General features: G+C 46.1%; 1 long non-coding RNA gene across 1 annotated transcript in view; it reads left to right on the forward strand.

Annotated features, from left to right (window-relative positions):
* Positions 1-27644, forward strand: part of LOC128340221 (uncharacterized) — a 108028-nt gene extending 80384 nt beyond the window's left edge. Inside the window, exons 2-3 of the long non-coding RNA XR_008313526.1 lie at positions 24800-24949; positions 27499-27644. This is a non-coding gene — a long non-coding RNA (uncharacterized LOC128340221). The remainder of the gene's footprint in view (positions 1-24799; positions 24950-27498) is intronic.
* Positions 27645-27848: the final 204 nt, after the last annotated feature.

The following is a 27848-nucleotide window of genomic DNA, read 5'->3' on the forward strand; positions in this document are numbered from 1 at the left end:
TCCCAACCAACACCATACATTCAAACAGCAGCACTCTTAGGACCGGGCTTCTGGGATGAAGTCCTGGCCTCAGCTCCGGAAGGGGGTATCCAAATGTCCTGGGGGACTCCCCAGAAGCCCCCCACCACCCCCATGCCCACACCACCATTGCGCTGATCTTTCCTGGTTTCGCTGCCATGTGAGCAGCTGGGGGGTGAGAGCTGAGCGGGCTTCCCCTATGGCGGCAGCAGCTGGGGAGTTTGTCTGGGCCTGAGCACAGGCAGGATGCCCCCGCACATCTGTGCAGTGAAAGTCTCGAGCATCATAAGCCCATGACTTTCCCTAAAGTGTGGGGTGGTGGGGGTGGCTTCAGGCTCCCAAAATGCCTAAGTGTGCCACTGTATGCAAAATCCTTGTTAATTATCTCCTGCCAGTGAGATACCAGCTGCTATGCTACATGCTAGCCCAGTGCACAGACAAAAATGGGTGGTGTACCGGTTAGAGTGTTGGACCAAGACTGGGGAGACCCAAGTTCAAATCTCCATTCAGCCATGGGACTCAGTGGGTGACTCTGTGCCAGTCACATAACTCTCAGCCTAACCTACCTCACAGGGTTGTTGTGAGGAGAAACATAACCATGTACACTGCTCTGGGTTCCTTGGAGGAAGAGTGGGATAGAAATGTGTGTAAAAAAAAAAAAGATCAGAGTTGGGTCCAACCTGACCTTTACCGACTCTGCAAATGTCAGTTTGGGGTCCTTTGGACCCCTCCAAAAGTTGGGATTGGATTTGGGGTCAAATTCAAGGTTAGGGTCAGGATCAGAATAAGAAATGGGTCAGAGTCAAGTCGGGGGGTTGGGTGGATAACTGTGGATACTCACTATTTGAAACCAGGTAATAGAACACCAGAGGAACTGATATAAGAACAGAGAATCCAAGGGGAAGTGTTATAACATCAGAGAATCATGTAAAATTCCTGGAGAGTGGCTGGTGGCTGCTGATAGTTTTAAAAGGGCTAAAAACCAAAGTTTAATATGCACGGGGCAGGTGGGCAGATAGGGCAGAAGATTGGGTCCCCCCCCCCACACACACACAATATCATGATCGCAAGGCGGGGGACCTCGCTGCCATTTGGAGCTCCGGAGAGCTCCATTTTTGGTGGTGGAGGGGTTGCAAAGGTAAAATTGGGCTATGTCCTATTTTACTAATCTGAATTTGCACAGGCCTACTATATCCTACTGTTGGCATATTCTTTCAACCTGATATGTCTTGTGAAACACTAAAGCCATTGGCAGCATAACAAAAGTGTGTGTTTAGACTTCCTCCTAGCACAGAGGGAAAGATCTAGGCTGTTATAATCAGAAATATAAACTTTCTCCTGTAGTCTCAGTCTTGCCTGTGTCTCCCCACTCCCACCGCCAAAAAGAAAGTGAAGAGGGAAATCACTTTTCATATATAATTTGTTCCTTATGCCCAAACTGTGGACAGTTTTCCATTTTCAATCTGCATTGTAACAAAGAGCAGTTGGGCAGCTATTGATGGTGAAAACACAGCAGTCAAGTACCTTGTAAATGAGAAGCGTTGGTAGTAAAAATGAATTTGTATATCACCAGGAGTAGAGACTGTGTCTGCCTTGTAAATTTAATTAAACAGCAGGTGCAAAATCAGGTCATATGGCTTTCATGTGCCCCATGTGAGGATGACAACTAAACAATGATTCTAATATGAAGAAATTTGCATACATTTGCATTGGATTCCACAGAACACGGTGCAGCTCTCACCTTCTCCTTGTGTGTCACTTCTGGGAAGTTGATTATCTGAATGAACAGAGTGGTGTCCCTTTAGTTCCTCCTTCCAAATGCAAGAAATGCTTCCATTCTGTCATAGCACGGACCATATGGGGATTATTCTTTCATGCAAAAGGTAAAGGGGGACTTGTGCTTGATAATTGGGCATTTCAAAATGCAGCTGACATTACTGTAATTGCCAAAAGAAAATGGGAAGGAGATAACATGGATAAAGGCATGCCTCTATATTTCAGGGAACCTCCTCCTAAATATTATATATTTGCTGAAGCACCAAAGTGAACCTAGTCTTTGCCCAAAGAACATCACAAACAATGCACATTGCTGTATTGGTTTAATATGATAAGCAAAGGCAGTTGTCACCTTCATGCTTCTCAGACTTTCCAATTGCTGTCTGTTACCAATTGCGTTTTTTATTAGGAAAGGATTGCATTATTAGATTATATCTATTATTGTTATCATTGCCATATTTCAATACATTTTCAATCAGCATGGCTCTCAAGGGGCTCTAGATTATTTTAATGAGAGAGAAAACACTTCCTTCATTTTTCGTTCACACAACACAAGAACTCACACTTGAATCCACAGTGTCATCTTTTCAACTACCGTCGAAATCAGAATCCAAATCCTTAAAGAGTCATGTGTGTACATGGTGTGAATTAAAGGCAGATACAAGAAAGAAAATTAAAATGTGATACACAAATTAGAAATGCTCTGCTCAGTTTAGGTGATGAACATCCCCGTTTATTCATGTTTATTCAAACATTCCAGAGAATTCAATGCTGCCTGAGGGCTGTAATCCTATGCATGCTTAGAAGTGAGTCCATTTAACTCAGTGGAACGTAAAGGTAAAGTGTGCTGTCAAGTCGGTGTCGACTCCTGGCTACCACAGAGCCCTGTGGTTGTCTTTGGCAGAATACAAGAGAGGTTTACCATTGCCTCCTCCTGTGCAGTATGAGATGATGCTGTACAGCATCTTCCTATATTGCTGCTACAGATGTGCATGGAACCTGTTCAGAGGCCCTTGATGTGCCTCTGAACTGGTTTGAACAGCAGGTGGTTCCACTTACCCCTCCCTCCACTCTTCCTCCGCCGGTGCTCGGTTTTTCGAAAGTCCATGGGGCGGCAGCATACCTCCTTGCCGCACATTGCACCTGCTGTGCCCCTGCCATGTGTGTGCTTAGGCGCAATGTGCATGCGCCCATGCTGGTGTGTGCAGGCACACCAGATACTTCCACTCAATTCTAGTAAACAGGGGCAAACGGGGCAGCAGGGAGGTACACTGCCACCCCATGGACTTTCGAAAAACTGAGCACCAGCAGGGGAAGAGCGACGGGAGGGGTAAGTGCAACATACCAGTGGAGATTTGAACCGGCAACCTCTGGCTTGCTAGTCAAGTCATTTCCCCACTGAGCCATTCAGTGGCTTTTACTTCTTTGTAAATGTGACTGCCCTGGCACAATCCTATGCAGAGCATAAATTCCAGGGAATTCAGTGCTACTTTCCGGGGAATTCAGTGATACTTCTGAGTTGTAAATATGGCTAAAACTGGTCTATGAGCTGTTTGTATACAAATTATGATATTTCTGATGCTAATCTAAAGTATCACAGAATACTGAAATCCACATATGCCAGCTTTTATGATACAAGAAGGGGATAGTTTCATGTAAAAGACAAAAGATGTGGCAAATATTGGCTTACAAATATTGAACTTTTGAATAGCTTCATACCAGCCCTGTATCTCTCAGTGTGTATCCAGGGCAGCTTTCAGGTGCTTATGAGATGAACCCAAAGTAGGATAACTTTTCAAGATACTTTAGGGGGGGAATGGGTTTTTGTTTTGTTTTTTAAATTCAGGCTCAAATAAGGACTCTGCATGATCTGCTCCACAATTCCACTGCTGGTCTTGTGAATAGGCAAGGACATATAGGGCACCTCAACAGAATGAAATCACGGAGACATAAATTGTGCACACTGGATACTTCAATGTCTTCAAAACTGTAATGTGCATAATTGTCTAACTGAAGTCAATCCAATATTCAGAATAATATATTTTTAAAAGAGGGTAGAGGGTTTCTATCCTGTTCCAGGCCAGTGTCTGCCACATCATAGAGTCAGAGACCAGAAGAGGGGACGTGGTCTCAAGCCAAGCAGGGACACAGGCAGGAGGAGATCTTGGATAGCATCAAAGGCAGGGCTGTGTGCAGAACCAACATAATAGATGCTGTTTTATCAAGGACCTGCGACTATTGAAGCCTTAAGTAGGCCTGTCTGCTGGTGGCTAACTTTGGCTCCACTCTCCTTTCTGGCAGGATCTGGCAGGCTTAAAGGGCCAGTGTCTGGTTTTGCAGATGCTGGTTCTAATGGGTTTAACGATTCTAATGGCATGGGGGCAGGAGTTTTGCTGGTCTTCAAAGGGCCCCCCGAATCCAAAGATGCAAGCAAGGATGTTTCTGCTCGCCTTGGTAGGGGGACTGGGTCTCATTCCTCTAATGGGTGCACTGGCAAGGGGGCTTCCATGCTGGACTCATCCCCTGAATTGTCTACCTTATTGTCTACCACAAAAATGTAGGCGAAGAATGGCAGTTCAGTCCCCAAATAGTAAAGCAAAACCAGTTTGGTGAGAAAGCAGCAAAGCAAGAGTTTTTGAGACCGTTATTTAGTATTGAAGAACTAGAAGGATTTATTTAAAGAAAAGGTTCCAAACAAATGTGAAAAAGCCTGCAGCTTAATTTCAGCTGTAGCTCATGGCTGGAGAGAGAGACCAAAACAAACAGCCATCTATGGAGAGACAAAATGGAGACTAACACTGGAAGAACAAAGAGGGGAGGAGACCAGCACTTTTATCCATGACCCTAAAAAACCCCAATGGTCACTATGAGACACTGCAGCTGAGAGCTGATGCTGTCAGGGTCCTAGCTCCAACAACAACAACAACAACAACAACAACAACAACAAAATGTTGGGTGGCACCCAGAGCCTGGATCATGCCAATTTCATCAAGATCAAGACCTGCTCCATATTTCATGTGTTATGAGCTGAGATTCTGCTTAGGAAAACAAGTATGGAATGGAGATAATTATATTATGTCCTGCATGTTGGTAGAAGTGCTTGTATGTCATCAAATTGTTAGTTCATAATTGCTTATAGAACTGGAACTGCAGCTCAGACATGAGCTTCCACTCTGTGTTGGATAGGTCGCACATGCCCAAGGACCCATTCGAATGACACCTCCTGCTGTAGCAGGCACTGGAACAAGAGGAAGGTGGAGTTCCACCAGGTATCTCCATCTGTGGGGATGAGATGTGGAAGCCCATGGACATGCTGCTGCCCATGAAGCAGGCACCTGGACTTCTCACTCTGGTAGAAGTGGGCTGCAATCATGTGGGACTTCTCCACAAGCGCAGCCATGGCAGCAACAGCACCTGCCATGGGGTGGCCCTGTTCCCTGGACGCCTTCACCTCTTGAGGCCAAGGGCATCTCTGACAGTCAGGTGCAGCATGTGTGCCATGCAGCTTATGTTCACACACTCCAAGACTGACTCTATCACCACTGTTACATTGGAGCCATTGTCTGTCACAATGAACCCCCTTCTGAACCCCCTTCATCAACACCCCTGCCACGGAAGCAGCTTCCATAGCAGGATAGCCCCCTGTACTGTCAGGCTCTGCACCGGGCGCCAGCCCCAGCAGAGTACCACCCGATATACCTGCCACATGTCCAGGACCTGGCTTGGTGGCAGCAGGCAGCAAGATCCTCCAGATAGGAGAGCCTTTGTGCCACCGCCTCACCTGGGACAAAGAATTCACTGATGGGGACCTGTAGGACCCCGTGCAGCCATCTTCTCTGCCCCCCGCCCTCGGCCTCCTGCACCAGGTTGGGGACTCCTCCCATATCTGCCTGCCACCCTGCTGTGAGCTTTGCTCACCACACAATGCTGAGACATTCCCAAAGATCCCAGGGGCTTTAAAAATAATAATAATAATACTAATAGAAAAATGTAAAAAAAATGGGGGGTGGATTTATTATTATTATTTTTTAAAACCATTTGGGGGAAAAACAACCCTATTTGGCAGGGGAAACTCTTTTTTAAAAAACAAAAACAAAAAACCCTATTTAAAGAAGATCCTATTTAAAACAAGCCTACCCAGCCACTCCACACACAACAATACAATACAATAAAAACCAATGTAATAAAATACACAATGGGGCACAACTAAAGAGGAACCTGTGAAAACAAGAAACAACCTGTGAAAACAAGGAACAACCTGTAAAGGAAAAACACAGAAAATATAGTCCCCCACACCCAAATATGAAAGGAGGCCCTATTTAAAGAAAACTAAAGGGAACAAAGGGGGCAACAAAACGTAAGCACTTACCTCCTCATTGTCCTGGAGAAGGAAAAAAGAAGAAATTCCAGACTAGTGGCAGGCTGGCACAGCGTGGGTGGGCACAGACAGCCGGGGCGGTAGGGTAGGGCAGATTGAAAAGCTTTGTAGCTAATCACCCAAACAAACAAACAAATTAAAGTAAAAACACTGATTAAATAAATAAAAGGGCTGTTGGGGGGAAATGGCTGTGGGGATGGGGAAGTGGTGAGGGAGGGGGAAAGAAAGGGAATGGAAGGGGGGGACAGGAAGGAAAGGTGCTGCTGGACTCTGAAGCAGGTGGTGTGCTAAGCACAGCAAGCAAAAGATTAACAAAGAAAAGCACCTGCTCCAGAGAAAACAAAGACACACCCCCACACACAAAAAAAACCCCTCAGAATAAAATAAAAAACAACTGGCAGTGGCTGCTGAGCTGAGAACTCTCTATGCAACTCAGCCAACAGATTTAAAAGCAGCAGCCACCACAGAAGCAAAAAAAAAGCGGGGGGGAGGAAAGGGGGGACTGGGGGATGTTAGGGAAATGGACCAGAGAGAGGCCTTAGGCCAGGGTGCCCTGGCCCAGAGGAGGGGGGGAGAGAGAGGCACTCAATCACTCACTCACTCACTAATGGGGGGGGACCAGCAGCAGAGAACAAACAGTCACAGTCACAGTCACACCAGGGAAAAGGGGTTTAAAGCAAGGGGGGATTGTGAGGGAGCAGAAAAGCAGGCAGAAGGGAATAAGGCATTGGGAACAAAACAAAAAACACAGCAGGGTCTGCCAGGCAGACTCACCACCAGCAACAGCAACAACAGACCAGAAGGAAGCCAGAGAAGACAGCAGCCAGAGTGATTTTGCCAGGCCAGGGGCTTTGCTTTAAATAGGATTTGAAACTCCCTCCTTTGGGAGCCCCCACCTTTGCCCTTCCCGCTGGCCAATATAGTGCCAGTTCACAAGGACTGGCACAGTGCAGAGCCTACCAGAGAGCCATCTGGCCAATCAGGGAAGCAAGAGCTCAGCCAATGAAATCAAGCAACACAAGTCACACAAAATGGAGGACAACAACTAAAACGGACTCTAGAACCTTCGAACCAGCTCGAACTGGTTCGAGTCGAAACTGGCTCGATTGGTTCGAACTCAGACTGGCATTACCAATGCAATGCCCTGTTTGGTCTGAGTTCGAACCTGTTTGCACATCCCTAGCCGGAGTTGCCAGGGACTCAACCTGGGACTTTCTTTGTGCAAATAGATGTTCTACCACTGAACTACAGCTCCATTATCTAAGGGGAATATCTTACAGCAGACCGTACTCACATGTAATCACCCACCCGAATGCAAAGGCAAACCCTGCTTAGCAAAGGGGACAATTCATGCTTGCTACTGCAAGACTGGCTGTCAACCCCTGTAGTGAACCAGGAAGCCCTTATTCAAATCTCAGGTTTGTCATGATGTCACTAAATGATGTTGATTAAGTTGTTGTTTCAGCTACAGTCCCTCATCTGCAATATGAGGAGATGAATACTGAACTAATGTATGGGTTGTTGCATTGAGACAATCTATGTGAAGGATTTTGAGCACTGAAAAATATAGGGGCGATTCTCACGATCAACAAAAATCGGGCTAGGAGAGCCTAACCCGATTTTTGTTGGTTGTAAGAACCACCAGGCTCACAGCCAAGCCCGGTGGTTCTTGAGCGGGTAACCCGCTCGAGAACCCCTGCTAAAAAGCAGTTTGCGGAGCGAGCGCCCCAACAAACCTGCTTTTTAGGCTCGTGAGTAGCCACAGCGCGGCTTCGCTCCGCACCTACTCATGAGTAGGCCCCCGGCCGGGAGGCAAAAAGCTGCCTTCCGGCTCCGGGGGTCTCCCCAATATGCCCTGCACACTTGCGCAGGGCATACTGGGGCTTGCGGGGGCCGTGTGGCCCCTGCTCCCCCCAGCCCCTGCCGGCTCCATCACGGAGCCGGCCATTGATGGAGCCGGCTCCATCATGGAGCCGGCCAGGGGGCCACCCAGGGCTCCCTGTCCGCTCATCTGAGGGGAGAGCGGGCTTAGCCCGCTCTCCCTGCAGTTTTTACAAAAGCGGGTCTCACGGATTGTGAGACCCACCTCATATTATATATATCTGCTTAAATATATATCTGCTGTTATATATCTGCTAAATAGTAGTAGTCACAAATGAGTTATTAGAGGAAGCTGTTAAAAAGGGATGCTGACTGGGAATGATGTCAGACTTGGGATTTGCTTTCTATATTTTCCTGTTTGGAAGGCAAGCTGGAAACTATGTATTTCAGTGCAACAAAACTGAACAAATTAATAAAGATGGAGACAAATGCCATTCATTCTCAGGGTGCTGACATACCAAGTGGCTTGCTCATGACGAATGTCTTTTCAAAGGTTCCTCTTAGGGCCATTTTCAATGAGTTCACTTAACAGTTGTGGTGGGTCTGGGGCAGCTGAAGTGGCTGCAATGAAAAGCAAGACAATTTTATGACTTCAGTGGGCACAATTCCTCTTCACCAGCCTCTCTTCTAGACTCTCCCAGACAGAGGGGATCCCATGGTAGGGGAGGTCCTCCATACTTCCTTGATTGTTGAAGGAAAACAAATGGAGTCAGAATCAGTAATGCCTCTGGGCCCTGCAATGGGCTGCATCCGTGGTGACCAGAGTGAGGCCACCCCTTTCTTCTTTCTCCCAGCCTGATATGTAAAGTGGGGCCAGTAGGAGCTTTTGGCCACATTCAGACATAACACCAAATTAGAAGTAAACGTGCCAGAGCTTTGAGTGAGTGATCACCCAGATGCATGAAGCCACAGGTTCATCACCCAGCTGCAGATCCATTTTCACTTCCAAACCTGAATTGGAACCCTCGGTTAGTAGTGAGTTTCGCTGCTGAAACCTGAGGTTCAAAGGCACCATTGCATCATCTCAATTCTGCTGCTGCTATAACCTGGGTTTTCTGTGCAAACTTTTCCCGCAACCATAGAGAGGTTAGCTCAGAGCAGCCCAGAAACACAACTCCTTACTCCTCCTGCTGCTGCTTGGCAACAGGGATGCCACATCCCTAGAGTCCATGCATTTAAAGGGTAGAACCACATTGGAGAAAGCCCACTTTCTCCTGCACGTTTTGCAACTTGCGTGTTCCTCAGCAAAAAAAAGAAGGATGGGAGGACAGCAGGGGAGGTCTCCAACGATTCATCACTGTAGTGCTTTGTGCACAAACACATTAAGCACTAGTAACACAAATAATTGAACACATTTCTGACCACACACATCTTAATCACCCTCAGTTCGGGGTGAACTATAGGGTCGCAGAGCATCTGTGCACTAGTATCTGTTTGTTCCCTTTGACACTCACCACAGCCCCCTCACTGCAGAGGCCGGCCCACTCTCCACCCTGTTGCTTTCAACAGAAGACTTTCATCAGAAGAAGGAGGACTTCCGTGCAGCTTTATTTTCATGTGAGAGGTTTACATCCACACACATATCTCACTTTACCAATGTGCCAGTGTGCCAATTTGCCACTTCACCAAGGTGTTAATGTGCTATCAAATCATAGTCTTAGTAATCACTCGGATGTGCCATTCACCCTTGAGCTGTCAAAACCATGGAGGACTTGGCCAGTGGATGTGTGAGGAGACACAAGGAATCAGAACAGGGATATCTTTTGTAGGGAATAGGTTTCAAAAATTACAATGAACTAGCTGAACCTGCGCAGAGCATCTGCATACTAGTACTTTATTGCTTTATTGCTCTGCAGTCCCTGTTTGTTTGGATCCGGTGCCTGGATCCTAGATCCGGTGCCTCTTGGCACCACCATGGTGCCAAAAACATGGACCTGAAGCACAGGTTCTCATTATTTTTACACCAATTACCCCAACATGATCACACATCACATCCATGTTCACATATGACACTGTCAAGAACCACTTCTCCGCTGATTCTATCAACTCCACCATCAAATCTCAGCTCACATCTGTGATCTGTGAGGAAACCCTGCCTCCTCCTCCTCTACTTCCTGTTGCTGCTGCTCCATCCTCTTTGAGAAGTCATGCTTTTTGTGGTCTCAAAAGTGGCAGAAGCATTGTTGGGTTCATATAGGGTCACAGAGCATCTGTGCACTAGAATCTGTTTGTTCCCTTTGACACCCACTACAGCCCCCTCACTGCAGAGGCCTGCCCACCCCGTTGCTTCCAACAAGTTATTTCCTCAACTCTGGCATTCATGTGTCATTCAGCCCCTTGCTCCTGCTCCAGCTGCCTCCCACTTCCCCTCATTCCTACCTTTTCTGATCTCCAAACTCCCCAAATGCTCTCTCTATCCCTTTATTTTCTATCTTTCTCACTCTCTTTGTCTCTCATCCCCTCTTTCTTCCTCTTCCTTATTTCTTACTCGCTGCCTCTCCCTTCTCTCTCTCCTCCCCCTCTCTTCCCATCTTTCTTTCCCCCTTCTTTATTTTTACACACACTCTCTCTCTCCCTCCTCATTTCCCCTCTTTTGTCTCTCCTCTCCTCCCATCTCTCTTTTCCTCTCTTGTTTCTTCTTTTCATTTTCACGCTTTTCTTTGTCTTTCTTTCTCCTTCCCTTTCCCTCCTCTTTCGACTATCTCTCTTCCTTTCCCTTGTAGGTTGTCTCACAAGCCCCTGAGCACAAGGGCTGGCTGCTCTCCTTTGCCAGCAAGGAAGGGAAGGGTGCTTCTAGGAGCGCAGTCATTGCAAAGGTCCTTCTCTGAGTGCACAGGGCTTATGTCAGTGTAAGTGTCTCTGTGCAGCATGTTAGACTGGGACCATGTTACCATCACATGTGTAGCTGTCTGAAGCATGGATTTCTTTCTATTCCCTCTCGGGTAATCTCCCCTCCCCAAAGCTTTGTGTTTGTGAGGAGATCTCTCAGATACTGTTGTTCTGCGTGTGTGTGAGAGAGAGACATACAGAAGGCGGTTGGCATGGTGACAGTCTCGCATTCAGCTGCTATCCCTGTCTCCCCCCCCTTCCCTTGAGTGTGAGGGGAGGGCCATGTGTTTTAATTTTGGGGCTTCACTGATGCCCCCTGTGTTTCTGTGTGTGCTGTGTGCTTGCTCTTTATTGAATGCTCCCACCACCGGCACTGCTCTGTCTTCTCTCTCTCTCTCTCTCTCTCTGAGGACTACACATCCCAGTATCCTCTGTGGAAGCAGCAGAGGGGCCCAGCCAATCGGAAGTGGCCTTGGTGGCATGTCGGGGAAAGGAGGAGCTGGCCAGCAGCAGAGCAGACTCGGCGGCTGCACTCAGTGTGGTGTGGGGATAGCAGACAGAGCGGGGGGGGGGTGTTGAGGAAGCCCCGCTTTGCCCAGGTGGGTCTTACATGCTTAAATCCAGGAACCGCGAGGGGATGGGGCAGCAGGGCCCCTTAAACTCCCTCTGAAAGAATTTCTCAGCGCTCTGCAGTCCAGAAAATAGAAACCATAAGTAAACACACTGGAAGCTCGTTGTTTAGCCGTCCAACAGCATTGTTCAAATCCCTAACTTAAAGGCTCACAGTGCTTATATCAATTATTGGGCAGCTCTTTGTGATGCACTCCCTCACCCCCATGGAGAATGTGTTTTCTTCTGCATTATTCAAAAGAAACAGAACTTCCCTTTATCCCCAGACTGCTGCAAAGCCATTTTTCTCTCCCCGCCCGTCAGCCTCTGCTTTCCTTTTTCCTGCCTTGGACGCCACTTTCCTCACCCCACCTGTTGGCCTCTGCTTTCCTGTCCACTGCACCACTTTCCTTGGCCTGCCAATTGGCCTGTGCCTTAGCTTCACCTCCGCCTCTCTCTGCTCCCACTCCCACTCCCAGCAGCTCATTTGTGAACTCTTGCAAGAGTTGCCACGCATGGGATTAGCGACGGGTATGCCTTAGAGAAATAGAGAGAGAGATGTTGAGTCCTGGTATGCAAGGACTAATCCTTGTAACTTATCCACAGAGCAAGTCTACCTATCAAGAGAGAGTTGAGAAGGGAAGAGGACAGAGGGGGCAATTTTTAAAATTTATAAGCACCAACTGTCAAACAACCATTGTTTTCCTTTCCTGGCACTTCGGCCATCAAGTTTTTTCTTGATGCTTCAAAGTGAGGATTTAAGAGGGTAAGGGAAGTGGGATGGTGCCACAACCAGGTAATTTCCCCACACAGGGTACATATGCCAGGCCTTTGGAGGAGTAATACAACATTGCGTATCAGAATAACAATTTTACAGATTTGTTCTCATGAGTCCCAAGGCTATGGCTCTAATACATTAAAGTAACTAACACTGGACTCAGGATTCTAGTAATCTAGCTTTCAGAGCCGCTGTTACAATCGGCAAGGCTATTCATGAATCTTTCAGCATGTTCACTATTCAGTATCCTTGGTGCAATTTCCTTCTTCACAGTTGCTGGTACAAAGAATGTCTGTATTCAAGCTGACATGATTGAAAGAAAGTGGTAACATTTTAAATGGCCATGAGGACTGGGGTATGCATAACATATGCTTTGCGTGCACATGGTTGGTGACCACACCCTTCCTGCCCAGTGCTGGCTTTACATGAATGAGGCAGTCTCCCCCATCCCTCCTCCTTTTCCCTCACGTGATGATGCCCCACACTAGGGATGTGTAAACCAACTCTAGCTCGAGCTGGTTCGACATCAAACTTGGTCGACTCAAGGGCTCGCCCTCTGCTTACCCTTGAGCCAAACCAGACCAAGTTTGATTCAAATTCAAGCTGAACTCCCATCCCCGGCTGGTCCAAGGGTTCTAATGGGAATGTTTTTTTTAAAAGAACTCACCATCTCCAGGGGGCACTGCTGCGGCCATGGGAGGTCTCCAGCGGTTTCCCCTCCCCCCACCGGCCTCCCCCCAGTCTCAATCCGGCTCAGTTCTGGTGGTTTACAGGCCATTTGCGGCCCATTCTGGGCCTCTTCATGCTGGTGGCCATTTTGGAAGCTGCCGTGCATGCTCACTGGCCATCTGCATGACCCTGGTTGAAGGCTCAGTCCGATGGCAAGCACATCCCTACCCAATTCTTGAAACCCCAAATCTTTTAAGGGATGGAAACCTCTAGGAGGCCTTATATCTCCTCCTTTTTCTCCTTCCTTCACTTAGGACACACAGGCCTTGAGCAGCCACCCTCCCCCCACCTTTCAAGGGCCTTTTCTCTGGCTATAGTTTGGCCCTGAGGAAGGGATATGAGCTCTTCTGGTGCAGAAAGTTGTGGCATGTTTTACTGATACTCATTAGTGTCTGTCTCTTTTCCTTCTGTCTAGAAAGTAGTATATTTAAAATTTGTACACAAATGATGCAGCCTCTGAGCACTGATGGAATAGATTTTTTCCCTTTAAGCCTTGGGCTTCCACTTAATGGTTAATGGCTGTTAGGATAATGGTTTACTCAGTGTAGTCTCATTGAAATTAAAAGCATACTAGGCATTCCTTAACATGTTGTTTTAATTCCAGTAGGATAACTTTGAATAATGTTACTTATTATATCAGTCACTGTCTCTTTCTTGCTGTATTTTCTGCAGAGTAAGAGAGGATGGGATGTCTCTGAATACCAGTTGCAGGAGAGTAACAGCAGGATAGAGGGCATGCCCTCAACAGCTGCCTGTAGGCTTCCAGCAGCATCTAGTGGGTCACTTTGTGAAACAGGATGCTGGACTAGATAGGCCTTGGGCCTGATCCAGCAGGGCTGTTCTTATGTTACTGGCATTTTTGTTTTAAACCTCCGTATTCTAGAGCAGTCTACACCAAAATGATGATTTCTTGCTGCTGGGTGGAAATGGTTTTTAGGATTTCCTTTCTGTTCCTTCTTCATAACTTCCTAGCCCCAAAGAAATAAATGCCCCCCCCCCCCACAGAAGGGTTCCTTCTTTCTATGCTTTGCTGAGAGGCTGGGAGGAAGGAAAAAGAGAGAGCCCACATTCTTGTCTAGCATCTCTGCTGGTCCTGATTCCTACATGTGTTTACTCAGAAGTAAGCTCAGGTTGAATAAAAAGACTTACATTCTAGTAATTTATTCCAAGCTTTGCTGACGGGCTGAGCTTACCCTCTTTGGTGGAGGTGAGAGCAAGGGGGCAGAGGGGAAAAAATGCCCATGAAAGGAAAGGGAGATGGAGGAATGGTTGTTTAATCATACAAATGCTGGAGTACTCATAGACTGTCCTTATCAGGCACCTATGTTCGGAATCAGGAACTCACTCCGAGAAATTGCCAGGACTTGTCCCTCCCAACCCTGGCTTCAGAATTCTCAGTGGGCAGACGCAGTAATGCTCTTAGCTAACTTTCCCTTGGTTATTTTTCCCTATTGTGGGGATTCTGAACACTAATTACTCAAAAATCACTAGATTGATGTTTTCCAAACCAGCTCAAGGCACCACACACTAGGGGTGTGCAATTTGGTATTTTTGGTGTTTTGGTTCGGACCCAAACTGAAACACCCCTGTTCTGTTCTGTGCCCAAATTTTGTTCACCCGAATCGCCCCCGATTCGGTTCGCATTTGGATTTACCCGAATCCGAATCAATTCAGGTAATAAAAATGGGTCCTGGGGCCAAAAGAGTGGGGTGGGGTGGTAGTGCCCAATGGGTGGAGGCTACCACCCAAATTTCAGGGGGATTGGGCAAAGGGCTGGTTTTTGGTGATTTTTTGAAGTTTTAGTGTCTTTGGGGCAGATCGGGGCATAAAGTGGTATCTGAGCCAGAAGAGTGGGGTGGGGTGGTAGTGCCTAATGGTTGGAGGCTACCACCCCAATTGCAGAGTGATTGGGCAGAGGGCTGATTTTTGGTGAATTTCTGAAGTTTACGCGTTTTTAAGGTTTTGTCCCATTAGGTAGACTGGGGGGTGTATCGCTTCACGTCAGGGGTAAAGGGGTGGCCTAGAGCAGTGTGGGGTTGGTGGTAGTTCCGGGTAGGGGCAAGGAAGCTACCTGAATTTTTTCAAAGGATTTGGGCAGGGGGCTGATTTTTGGTTAATTGTTGAAGTTCATGTCTTTAAGGTTTAGATTCTATGATAGCAAATTAGAGTGGATTCATGGTGTGTCACTGAAAATCTCATTTGCTATCATAGAATCCACACTCAGAATCAGAGGCGTAACTAGGGAAAACGGCGCCCGGGGCAAGCACTGAAATGGCGCCCCCCCCCCACATACTACATTAAACTTAGGTTTTTCCTCACAAGCGCCCGCCGCCGCCAATTCTTGGGCGGCACGGAAGGGACCTCTCATGGGGGAGGGGGTGCCGACGCACTCCCTTGACTGCTGCAGCGCTGCTGCACTGAGCAGGAAACATTTGTATTAACAAAGAAATTTTTTAAAAAATTAAAAAAAAATGTCGTCATGGCGGCGCCCCCCACGTGACCAGAAAAGATGGCGCCCGGGGCTCGTGCCCCCCCTGCCCCCCCTATAGTTACACCTCTGCTCAGAATACCTCAGAAACAACAGAACCCTGCACGCCATGGGTTAGAAACCCATGGGGGTGGTTGGCACCCTATGTGCACTACACCACCACTCGCTCTGGGCCACCCCAGCACCCCCCAAGAGCACTTATGGGGCTGCTGAAAGCTCCATTCTATTATAACTTATGAGGAAAAACCTTAAAGACGCGTAAACTTCAACAATTCACCAAAAATCAGCCCCCTGCCCAAATCCTTTGAAAAAATTCAGGTAGCTTCCTTGCCCCTACCCGGCACTACCACCAACCCCACACTGCTCTAGGCCATCCCTTTCCCCCTGACGTGAAGCGATACACCCTCCATTATACTTAATGGGACAAAACCTTAAAAACGCGTAAACTTCAGAAATTCACCAAAAATCAGCCCTCTGCCCAATCACTCTGCAATTGGGGTGGTAACCTCCACCCATTAGGCACTATCACCCCACCCCACTCTTTTGGCCCCAGGACATTTTCAATTAAAGTAAAAGGAAAGCAATTTCTGCATTGAAATCAATGGAGGCAAAAAGGCGGGAAATCCAAAGAGACATCAAACTGAAAACGGAGGGGGAAGAAGAAGACAAGGCTGGCACTTTTCTAGGACACAAAAAGAAGACCTGAAACACCCGAAAAATTCGGACCCGAAACAGGGGTGATTCGTTTCGGGTCCGAAAATTATTGGGTCTCATCATGGGTGATTCGGTTTGGCTCCGAATCACCCAAAATTGGTCATTTCGGTTTGCACATCCTTTTTGCACATCCCTAATATATACACACGTTTTGAAACGTTTTGCACATCCCTAATATATACACACATTATATGTGGTGAAAAAGTGTTGCCAACACCTTGAATCCTCTTTTTAGGAGTTAAAAACCTAAACTGCTGCACCTCAGCCATTTTGCAATGGACTTGCATGAAATATGGAGGAGTGGTGTCTCCTTTCCCCTAGTTGAACTTTACATGATTTCAGGGGGATTGGATGCATACTTTTGATTTTATAAGCAATAGAATATTCAGGGATTGTAATGGCAGAATGTTGAAAACACTCCTCATCTTAACTGTACTGGCATGACTATGCCAATATAATGATAGCAGTGTAGGTGTCAGGTAAGCTCCTTTGAGGAGAGGTTCTATGAAGAAGGTGCCACAATCAAGAAGGCCCTTTTTCCTCTTGCCATCTGCCTCACCTATTTGAGGGCAGGTGGAGATAAGACCATATGGATAAGAGCCTAGCTGGAATGTTCCCTTTGTGCTTGCATGGCATCAGGCACTCCTCTCCTTATATACCACTTGGCCCAACAGGTAACTTCCTAATGAATCCATGCACGTTCTTCATCTTGCTTGGCTCCCATGCTGGAGCTAGCTCTGCAACTTCTAATCAGCTTCCTGCCTGATCACAATTTGCCTTCTCCCTCTGCCCCCAACTTCCCTCAAGCTAGTCTTTGGTTCTAGTTTGTTTATATGATTCTTTCTCTATGCTATCTTTCCTTCACAACTGATGTCTGACATAAACATCAATGCCAATAAAAAGTCGCGCTAATAGGACAAATACAAATCAAGCAGACTCCCATAATTAAAATCTGCTGTAAAGCAGTATTCAGGGGTGTACCTAGGGTGGGGCAGGCAGGGCACGTGCCCCCGGACACCATGCCAAGCCTCACAGAGGCCATTTGAGCATGTGCGGTGGCCATTTTGTTTTCAGTGGCCATTTTTTAAAAAACCAATTATTTTTAAAAATGGTCACCGCACATGCTCAAATGGTCCCTGCATGGCCCTAGAGGCCAGCAGGGGGAGGGGGAACTTTGCAGACACCCCCCACGGCCTTTAGGAAGCCCCCCCAAAGGGGCAACAGGTAAAAAAATTTAAAATTTAATATAATATAAGTCACTGTACAGATATTCAGTTTGGCCCTATGTACAGAGAATCAGGGCTTGCGAATACTGAGCTCAAGCTTATTAACTAGGATTGTATTTATTTGATCTTACTTTGCTTCTTGTCATAAGTGAGTTAAATGTGATGTCTTAATAATATGGCTATTAATGGTGAGTTTGTCTTTGATCAGTGTGAAATCCTTTGTTTTAAGGCCCACTGGGAGTTTCTTGCTCTTTTCTCTCATTTTTTAACTGTCTCTCTGAAATACTAGAATATATTCCAAGCAGTGACACAGTGTATTCTGCATATCCTTTAATTATTTTCAGAGTATCTGGGGAAAGTCAAATTCTCCATTTATTTTTAAAACTTATGTAATAGTGATGCTACAGTGCATAGTAGAGAATTAGACAGGCACATCTGTTTAGTTTTCAAAGTATACCTCCACATAGTATTTGGGTATTTCATGAGCCCCAGCATACTAAAATTTGTAGTTTTCCAGCATTTTTTGGTCAGGCTACATCCACTGCTAAATAGTTCTTGAAATATTAAAAGATTAACAAGCTTGACTTGTATTTTTGAGCTGATATTATGGTAAAGTTATCTGAAAGATGGGTGTCGGGTGTTTGGACAGGGGGCACAATTTCAGTGCTTGCCCTAGGCGCTGTTTATCCTAGATACGCCTCTGGCAGTATTACTGAAAAAGGCAGGAAAACACAACCTACTGTTCTGAAATTTTGATCTGTTCATGATTCTGTAGTACTAATTTTGGGAATAAATCTTACTAATCTGGAAGATAAGGACTAGGGATGTTGCTTGTCCCTCCTGATGGCCCCCAAAACAGTTCATACTGATCATTCAAAAGGCCTTGGGTGCTATTGTGCAAAATAACAGGGGTTTGCTACTGTGAGAAAGAGAGTACTAGAATCGATGGACCTTTACCTGACCCAGCATCATGCGCATGTTCATATTGAACACTTGGAAGGGGAAACAATATTGCACACACCTGTACGTGTTTAACCAAAGGTCTGAACAGAGCTCACATATGCACAACTATGTGTGCATGGGTCCTTTACATATGAATTGAAGCTCTGAGTGGGATCCAGATTAGTGTTGTTTCTATTTAAATCCTGCATCATCATAAAAATAACCACAAGACAACTAACCAATATTAAAGTACAATAGCAGCATTGGTGTAAGGCCTCTAAGACGCTTGCACTACTGTGCAACGGTTGCTCAACCATTAGCAGAATAAGAGTGTAAAGAGAACGATAGAAATAGCAGCAGTATATCCAGGATACGTAGGATTGTGCAGTGAGTAGTGCAGCTTGCGGTAACACAGGCACCTAGTGAGCACTAGAGATGTGCACAATGTTTTGGAAACGAACCTGTTTGACATCCAACCATTTAGGTCTGATGGCTCGATATCGGAGCAAAACCCACCCACCCCGTTTAGTTCGTAATCGAGTTGAACCCCCTGGCCTGTTGTGTGGGCGGGGGGGGGCATGTTGTGAGTTCAAAATTATTATTTTTTTCAGAAATAGAACTCACTGCCACCACTCCAGGGGCTTTTCCAAGGCTGCAGGGGGTCTCCAGAAGTCCCACTCCCCCGCTGCCGGCCTCCATTATTTGCCAAATGACCGTGCATGCCCAATGGACCTCTGCGTGACCCTGTGGTGGTGGCCTCCAAAATGGCCACCACCACAGGGGTGAGGCCCAGATGATTTGGCAAATAATGGAGGTCGGTGGGGGGCAGGGGGAACTTCTGAAGGATCCCCCTCCTGGTAGCCATGGAGAAGCTCCTGGAGTGGCAGCATTGAGTTATATTGGTGGGGGGGAATGGGGAAATTTTAATTCGCGAACTCCCCAAACCTGACCTGAATTGGGGGCAGGTTCAGGGTGCACTAAACTGAACATACCCGGTCCGGTTCAAGTCTGGTCTGGACTCAAACTGAACTGGGCAACCCAGTTTTGTGTGCACACTCCTAGTGAGCAGCACTCCTCTGCTGCACAACATCTTCTGCAAACACAAGAACAAGTTTGGAACAGAGATGTATTTCTTCACATAATGCCCTCACAATACAGTCTAACGCTAGCATCACACCAGTCATTATCCTGCTCCCTGCCTTTGTGATGTTTTTGACCAGGCAGAGGGAGCCTACACATATCTAACTTGTGTGAGTATTGCCTATGCACAGATCTGCCGCTCAGCACACAGAGGTGAGGATCAAGGATTCTTGATTCATCTGAATGAATCATCTAAATGAATTCATCTAAATGAATTGACACCGGCTTGTCTGGTGGCAACTCAGGGACAGGCCTTCTCCGTTGCTGCCCCGAGGCTTTGTTACACACTTCCTGCTGAAATAAGAGCCTCCCCATCTCTTACAACTTTTTAAAAGGCAGTCAAGACGCATTTGTTCACCCAGGCTTTTAATTAGATATTGTTTTAATTGTGTTTTTAATCGTTTTAATGTTTTAAATTTTAAATTGTTATGTTTAAACCTTTTTATTTATTTATTTATTTATTGTAAACTGCCCAGAGACTTGCATTTTGGGCGGTATAAAAATGTGTTAACTAACTAACTAACTAACTAACTAACTAAATTCATAGAGGATCAGACCTTCTCCTCCACATGCTCACTGGACACAGGGCTGTCCTTAGAGAGCCCTGGTCAGGTGCAGGGCCTGGGACAAATCAGCCCGTGTGGGGCCCCCTTCCAGTTCATTCTAACGGGGGTTAAAAGAGAGGGGCCTGGGGCAGTCACCCTGCTTGCCATGCCCTAAGGATGGCCCTGGCTGGACGCACGAAAGGAACTTATAATATGCAGAACGTAAAAATGTGCCAGTGTGGTTTGTCTACAATTCAAATTATGTCACTCTTGTTTACTGCAGTAGGAGCCGAAGATCACAATAAGTTTATTTTATTCCTGACATTGTGGGGGCTATTTTCTTTTCCATGAGGCAACACCCAGATTAATCCTTTTATTACCAGCTGGAAGAGGTGTTTCAGAACTGTCACTGCCACCTATGATGCCCAAGCCAGGGGGTGCTTTTCTCATTTCATTTGGAGCAAACATGTGTAAATACTTTATTAAAATAAAAAAGCACAAGAAATTAAAGCTGTTCCCTACTGATTGATTTTTCAAAAGCTCCCTAGACTGATTCAACTACAGATGTTTAGAAAATGATTGGATGTAAAGTGGTTTTAATTCATAAAAGCAATAAAATTTTGCTTATTGACTGAACAGATGAGCTAGCTAAGGGGGCGTAATCTGGAGAGTTCTTATTGGAAATGCTTTTGGAAAGAAATGTAATGATAGTGCAGAGAAAGCCTTATTAGGTACAGTAGATATATTTTCTGTGGAATGTTTGCATGATTTTAAAAAAGAAACACTCTTGAATGTCTGAGCTGTATAATTTAACTGTGCATTGGAGTAAACTTGTTCTGACTTCTCAGACTGCCTAACTTTACTCACAGCTCTTACAAGCCAGTTAAAAACTGGAGCTATTTTTAAAGGGAAGATAGAAATGGAAGATTAAAACAAAAACAAAAAACAAAGTTGCAAACTCAGCTATATAAGAAAAGTAAGGAAGCTGGAATGCTCAAACATTCTATCAATGGATCACAGCTCTTGGATCTGAAGATCTTGTTTGATCTCTTGGAGAGCTGGTGCAGTCTGCCTTCATGAACTGATTGCTTTGCATGTGGTGCTACTACATCACACCTGGTTGTCAGGCCAGTGTTGTGAACTGGTCCAAACTTTCATACCTGCACAACAGGGTAGAGTTAGCATTTACCATGGCTAGATACATTATACAAACCTATTAACTTGTCACAGAAATGGATAGTGTCTAGGAAGCAGGATGGGGCACATTTATTTATTTAAATTATTTATATCCCACCTTTCTCTGTTAAAAAGAGACTAGATTTACACTCCAAAACCTCTACAGTGAGCAGAAACATTTCATCTCTACCATTCAGCCATTTTGTGCATTTCCATTCATCTCACATATACCAATAACTGGTTAGGATAGGATTGCAACTGAGGAACAGATAGAGCCCACTTGCCTTGGACAAGATGCCACTATTGGAACTACATCATTACATCAGGTAATTTACTCCATTCACATGTGAGTGCTTGCAAGGTCCCAAAGCATGGTCTGATGGCATATGATGCAACAACTTTGAGGATGATAAGCAAGTCTCGGTCTGATCAATGAATGGATGGGAGACTGTTAAGGCTTTTCCTATGCCAACATTCACACGACAATCATGCACATTCTAAAGATATGGAAGGAGAAATAGGACTACACTTCCTTGCCCTGACCTCGGCATGATCTACCAAGGGTCAGAACAGGGCTCATATATGTACAACTATATGTGCAAAGGCTCTGTGCAAGTACTTGGAGATCCTGAGGCTATTCTCACGATCTGCAGAAATTGAGCTAGGGGAGCCTAGCCTGATTTCTCCTGACTGTGAGAACCACCGGGGCCCCCAGGCGGGCCCGGTGGCCTCCAGGTGGTTAGCCCACCAAAGTAACCCTCCCCTTAAACCGGGTTTGCAGAGTGAGCACTCTGCAAACCCAGTTTTTAAAATTGTGAGTAGCCACAGCACAGCTCCGCACGGTGGCTACTCATGAGTAGACCCCAACCGGGAGGCTGAAAAGCAGCCTCCTGGCTCAGGGGTCTCTCCAACATGCCCTGCGCGCTCACGCAGGGTATGCTGGAGCTTCCAGGGGGTGCGCGGCCCCCAAATTCCCCAGCCCCGGCTGGCTCCATGATGGAGCCGGCAGTTGTGTGGGCGGCCGCTATGGCCACCAAGAGCAGACTGTCTGCTTGTCTGCGGGGAGAGCGGGCTAAGACCGCTCTCCCCACAAACCCCCTAGAGGGTCTTCACACTAATTGTATGAAGAGCCTCATTTTGTAGCATGCTGAATTGTGTTTGGAGAGCCTATATGCATCCAACTTTTGTGGGTTGAGCCTATGGAGATATCTTCAGCAGAATACATGGAGGCAGGGATTAGGGATATGATCCCAGGTCTGCCTCTCCACATGGTCACTGTACATTTGAAAAAGGCTTATATCATAGGGTGAATGGTGTGTGTGTGTGTGTGTGTGTGTGGTGTATATAATTAGCTGCGGTGGTGCAGTAGGGAAGCATCACCTAGGGAACAAGAGGCTGTTAGTTTGAATCCCCAACGGTGTGCTTCCCAGACTGTGCCTAGTAAATATATATTTGTAGTCACCTATATCGTGCAGCAGCAATATATTAAGGTGCTGGAGACAGATGCTCATTTCAGTGACAATGGCAAAGGCATCATCTCATACTGCGCAGGAGGAAGGCAATGGTAAACCACTCCTGTGTTCCACCAAGAAAACTACAAGGCTCTGTGGTCACCAGGAGTCGACACCAACTCGATGGCACAATCTTTCCTTTTCTTTCTATATCATAGGGTCAGGTTGTATTTCTATTAAAATGTACCAATATGGTACATTTCATAGCCTGGGAACCAAACTTATGCCTAGACTGGAAGTTTTCTGGGAGCCATATATGTATATCACCTTGAATTCCATGTTGGGGAAAATGCTATACCTGAAATAAATATCAACGATGCACTTGAAGAACAGAGCCATCAGTTCAGTGTAACTGCAGCTGAAACCGGGTGTAGATTTTTCATTCTGCACACATTTCAAAATGTGCATACTGGGGACCTTTTGCAAACCTTAAGTTCCCCATGTCATTAAGCTGCATGATAAAGCATGTATCTGGCTCAGCATCTATGGGAACCTATCATCTCTTTCGGCCAGATAGCTAACCAATGGAGCACAACCGTTCCATTTGTGAGGAAACTGTTCAATACTACCCAGAAGAGAATAGACAATTTCACTCAAGCCTATTAACTACACAGCTAGTGACACAGATGTTTGCACACTATGTAGACTGGCACTTCAGGAAATGAGGGCACTGTACATCTTGGTACTTTAGATTTTAATTTCTCCGCTTGGAGGGAAACATCCCCTTGAGTGGGAAGACATCCAGGGACAGAGAGTCAAAGGCAATGGGAGGGAATTTTGAAAAATGGGAAAGAGTGCAAGTGAGGGAAGACAAATGTATTTTGCTTTTCCTCTCAGGGTGAGCAGAAAGACTTCAGCTTTCTGCTTCTGTTCTTCCAAAGGTCGGCATCAGTCCATGAAACTCGTTGCTCCTCCAGCCATATGGGAAGATGAGAAATAGAGTGCAGCCCAAACAGGAGGCTGAGCAGTGGTATCCCTATTATAACTCAGCAGCATGCATATAGCAAGTCTTTTTCCAATGTGCCAGAAGGCTGCTCTTCAATCAGGACGATGCCATCAAAGCTTCCTCATATCACTTAGTAGCGCTCACTTGGAGGGGAAAAATATCCTGGAAATAAAACGTCTGCCAGAGCAGCACATAGATTACAACAAAGAAAGAAAATGAAGGGAAGGAAGAAACTTGCATTGCGGAATTTGGGGCAGGATGTCAAATGATCAGCCACATCACACAGGAGACCATGTTTGCAATGAAGCCATTTCAGATACAGCAGGCAAAATGGAGACCTGCGGTAAAAGTGTTCAGGCGTGCAGCAGACTCCTCCAGCTATGGTCTTGGTAGGTTTGAGAATGTAAGAAGAGCCTTCTGGATCAGACTATCAAGCTCAGCATTTTGTTTCCAAGAGCATATCACCCAGATGCTTGAAGGCAACAGCCCCGCTCATTTGCTTCTCCCCTAAGAACTGGCATGGAAAAATATACTGCTGCCAATCTGACAGGTTTCACTGAGCCATCATGGCTGCTCTCCATTGACAGACCTATCCCATCATCACATCATCTTTTGATTGATTGATTGATTGACTGACTGATTGATATCCCATGCTTTCTCTAATGAGCATATATGGGTCTTCCCATTCTTGTATCCTCATAAGAACCCTGTGAAGTAAGTTAGGCTGAGAGATATGATGGAGTCTGGGAAACTCAGTTAGGTTTATGGCCAAGCAGGAGTCTGAACCCAGTTCTCACCCAGACCCAACACCCTAACAATTACACCACACTGGCTCTCAGTTATGTGAAGGTTTCTTTCTTTCTGTCTGTCTGTCTTTCTGACTTTCTGTATTTCTGTCTTTCTTTTGGCCACCGCTAACCAATTTCATTCCATATTCTAGTATTATGTGCACGGAAGGGTTTTCTTCATTTTTCACTTCTTTTCCTATTCACTTTCTCTAAACCATTCGTAATTTGTATAAACTTCTTTTATTAGGCCACTGGCTGCACAGGTTTTATCAGGTCCGAACAGCATAGCTCTGCTGAATTAAAAGGCCAAATTATTTTCTTACAGAGAAAGAGAATGGGAAGGTTGGGGGCGAGGGGAATCAGAAGACCATCAAAATATTCCAGCCCCTGCACTGATGCCAAGATCTTCCAACAGAGTCGTCTATATATCATTCAGATTATCGTGTGCCACAAGCAGAGAGCACAAGGGATTGAGGTATGCCATTCTAGAGGAACTTATAGAACAAAGAATGTGGTAAAGCAAAGCCAGACGGCTAACGATTTTGGCTGTGCCAGATGTTTCAGAGGAAGGCAAAGATATCCAGGGTCACCCATCAAGTTGGTCTGTAGCAAAATATTTTGTTTTATTTCATATATGACAGTCAAGTTAGATTTCATGCTCATAATTTAGATTTATCTTCTGGGCTTCATCATGAGCCCATTTTTCTTAGCTGTCTAGTACGTCACTACTCCAAAAATCTTATCTGAAGTTTACATTTATATTCTTCCACATGTCAAACTGGTAAGGATGATTACAAAGTTCTCCCCAGTCAAATTTCTCCCTGGGGCTGTGTCTCCAAATTACCTTCTCTTGTTTCTGGAACACCACTAGTGCACCCACAACCTGCCATTCTTTCATTTTTGACTTCCAGACTGTATGCAGACTCAAGCCTGGCCCAAGCCCCATCTGTGACTGAGGTGATGTGGCAAGGGGCCTTCCCGTACTCCATCCCCCCTCCAGCAGCGTATATGGCATGCTGCTTGCACCTCTTTCCCCTCACTCCCTGACAGCAAACATGTCATACTGCTCTTCCTTGAACCTGCAAAGGAGAAAGGATGTCTTCACTTTTGCCACTGGCAGAGGGAGATTACTTTTCTCCTTCCCCCTACCACTGGCAACGGGGGAGTACTTCTCTCTTTTCTCCTTTTTGGTAGAGGGGAAGTAATGCCTCCCTCCACTGCACCAGCAGAAAGGGAGTGCTTTCCTCCCATTGCTGGCAAAGGAATGTGTTCATTCTCTCTCTCTCTCTCTCCTCTCTCTCTCTCTCTCTCTCTCTCTCTCTCTCTCTCACACACACACACACACACACACACACACACACACACACAGATGGTAGCCTTGGGGGGTGCTTCTGTGACTGAAGGGCATTTCAGCATTTCCCACTCCCACTGCCAGACTCCCCTCAGTCTTCTAACGGCCGTTTCGGCCCTTTCTGAGGTGGAAGCGGCCATTTTGGAGGCTGCCACATGTGCACCCTGGCCATTTGTGTGACTGGGTCATGACCTGGCCATGTAAATGGCCCATATGCATGCGAGGTAACCTCCAATATGGACACCGCCACCTCAGAAAGGGCCGAAATGACCCTTCGAAGGCTGACGGGATGTGTTTATCCTCACAACCACCCTGTGAGGTAGGTTAGGCTGAGAGTTAAGTGACTGGTCCAGAGTCACCCAGTTGGTTTCATGGTTGAATGGGGATTTGAACACGGGTCTTCCCAGTCCTAGTCCAACACTCTAAACACTATGCTATGCTGGGATGCTGTGCTGGAGTTGGATCCCTGTTCATTATCAGAGAATCACTGCCCTCGCCCTACTAAATATGAGGGAATCACCCTTCAGAATATGCCTCTTTACTCCACTAGCAGGGGCAGGGGTGGAGCTATAATAGGTTCCAAGAACCCATGTCCTCCTGCCACTGGGGCCACCTCACTCCTCTCTGGAGCCACCTCACTCCCCTTCCCTCACCTGCTGGCCAGCCACTCCTGGGGCTGCTGTGCTCCGCTGCCATTCTCCTTCTCCAGCAATGGGCTCCTGCAGCCCATCACCACTTCCTACCTGTCCCCAATAGTGCACTGTGTGGTTGTCAGGAGCACACTATCATTAGGAGGAGGCTGCTACTTCTGCCACCATCACCAGCAGGAGTGGAGATGTGCCACCACCAGGTTAGGGAGTGCTGCCCCTACCACATTAAGGGGCAGGGTTGCCCATGAGAACACAGGTTATCTATGCTCTCCCTAAACCACTAAGCAGGGGCCCAAAATAGCCCCCGTTTTCACAAATCCTGTTCAAGCACATCAAATTGAAGCACTCTGGGCTTCAATAGACCTTGGAGGAAGTCTGGACAAAGGCGACAGAGATCATCATTGTGAAAGAAGGTTTGCCCTATGTGCACTGGTACCTAAATCAACATCTCCCTAAAGATTACAGCCATGTTCACCTAGGTACCTTTTCATTAGAGGAAAGTGCAGAATATTAGGGGTAATTATGTGGTGTGTGAATAAACACCGTACTTTTCAGTGGACCTGTTTTTGGCACTGTGATAGCCCGAGAACAAACAGAGAGAGCATTCAGGCACCCTTTGTTTTTGTCTTCCCACCTGAATGTTCACTGGTGTGATCTGGTCTAGTGGAACACAATGCTGGGAAATAAAATATGCAAGAAAATTGTCTGCCACAAGATCTGCCAGAAGTTTGTTGTTATGCCATCTGGGCTGCTTTTATTTATCCAGCTGCATTTCTTGACTTTGCATTCTTTTAATTGGCATGTCTTCCAAGAGGGGCACCGTTGTTTTAACCTCTTCAGTTCCACCAAATGAGACTATGGATATGAAACAAACATTATCCCCCTCATTATTACTGCCACCATTATTTCCATTCTGTCAAGGATATGATGGCACTAGGGCAAGGCCTGATGCATTTTCTTCATATCCTTCCTTGTCTCTCATTTTCCTTCTTTGTCCTTCTTCTCCTTTTTGTCCATTTGCAGTATTGCAAGTTAGGCACACTGAACAGATGATGGCAACAAACAAACTCTATTGTTTTTCAACCATTATGCTAGAGACCTTGAGGAACTTCTGCAAGGATGTTAAGGTCCTCTTTGCTGGTGTGTCCCCGTGTGAGATCATGGTCCTTATCTGCAATTGTTTCAGCATCTAGCTAGATTGTAGCAGTCAGTCTGGTCAAATTATTAAGCCATGATATTTATGAGGTTATGTATTATTCCATCATTGCCATAACTGTCAAATCAATCTGATTAAAAGTGCTCCCATCTGGTTCTCATGAAAATAAATTATTGAAATAATCTGCTGCTTTTTCTTCCTTTATTGGAAGCTGTTT

Source organism: Hemicordylus capensis, chromosome 1 (genome assembly GCF_027244095.1).
Source record: "Hemicordylus capensis ecotype Gifberg chromosome 1, rHemCap1.1.pri, whole genome shotgun sequence".
Classification (NCBI taxonomy): domain Eukaryota; kingdom Metazoa; phylum Chordata; class Lepidosauria; order Squamata; family Cordylidae; genus Hemicordylus; species Hemicordylus capensis.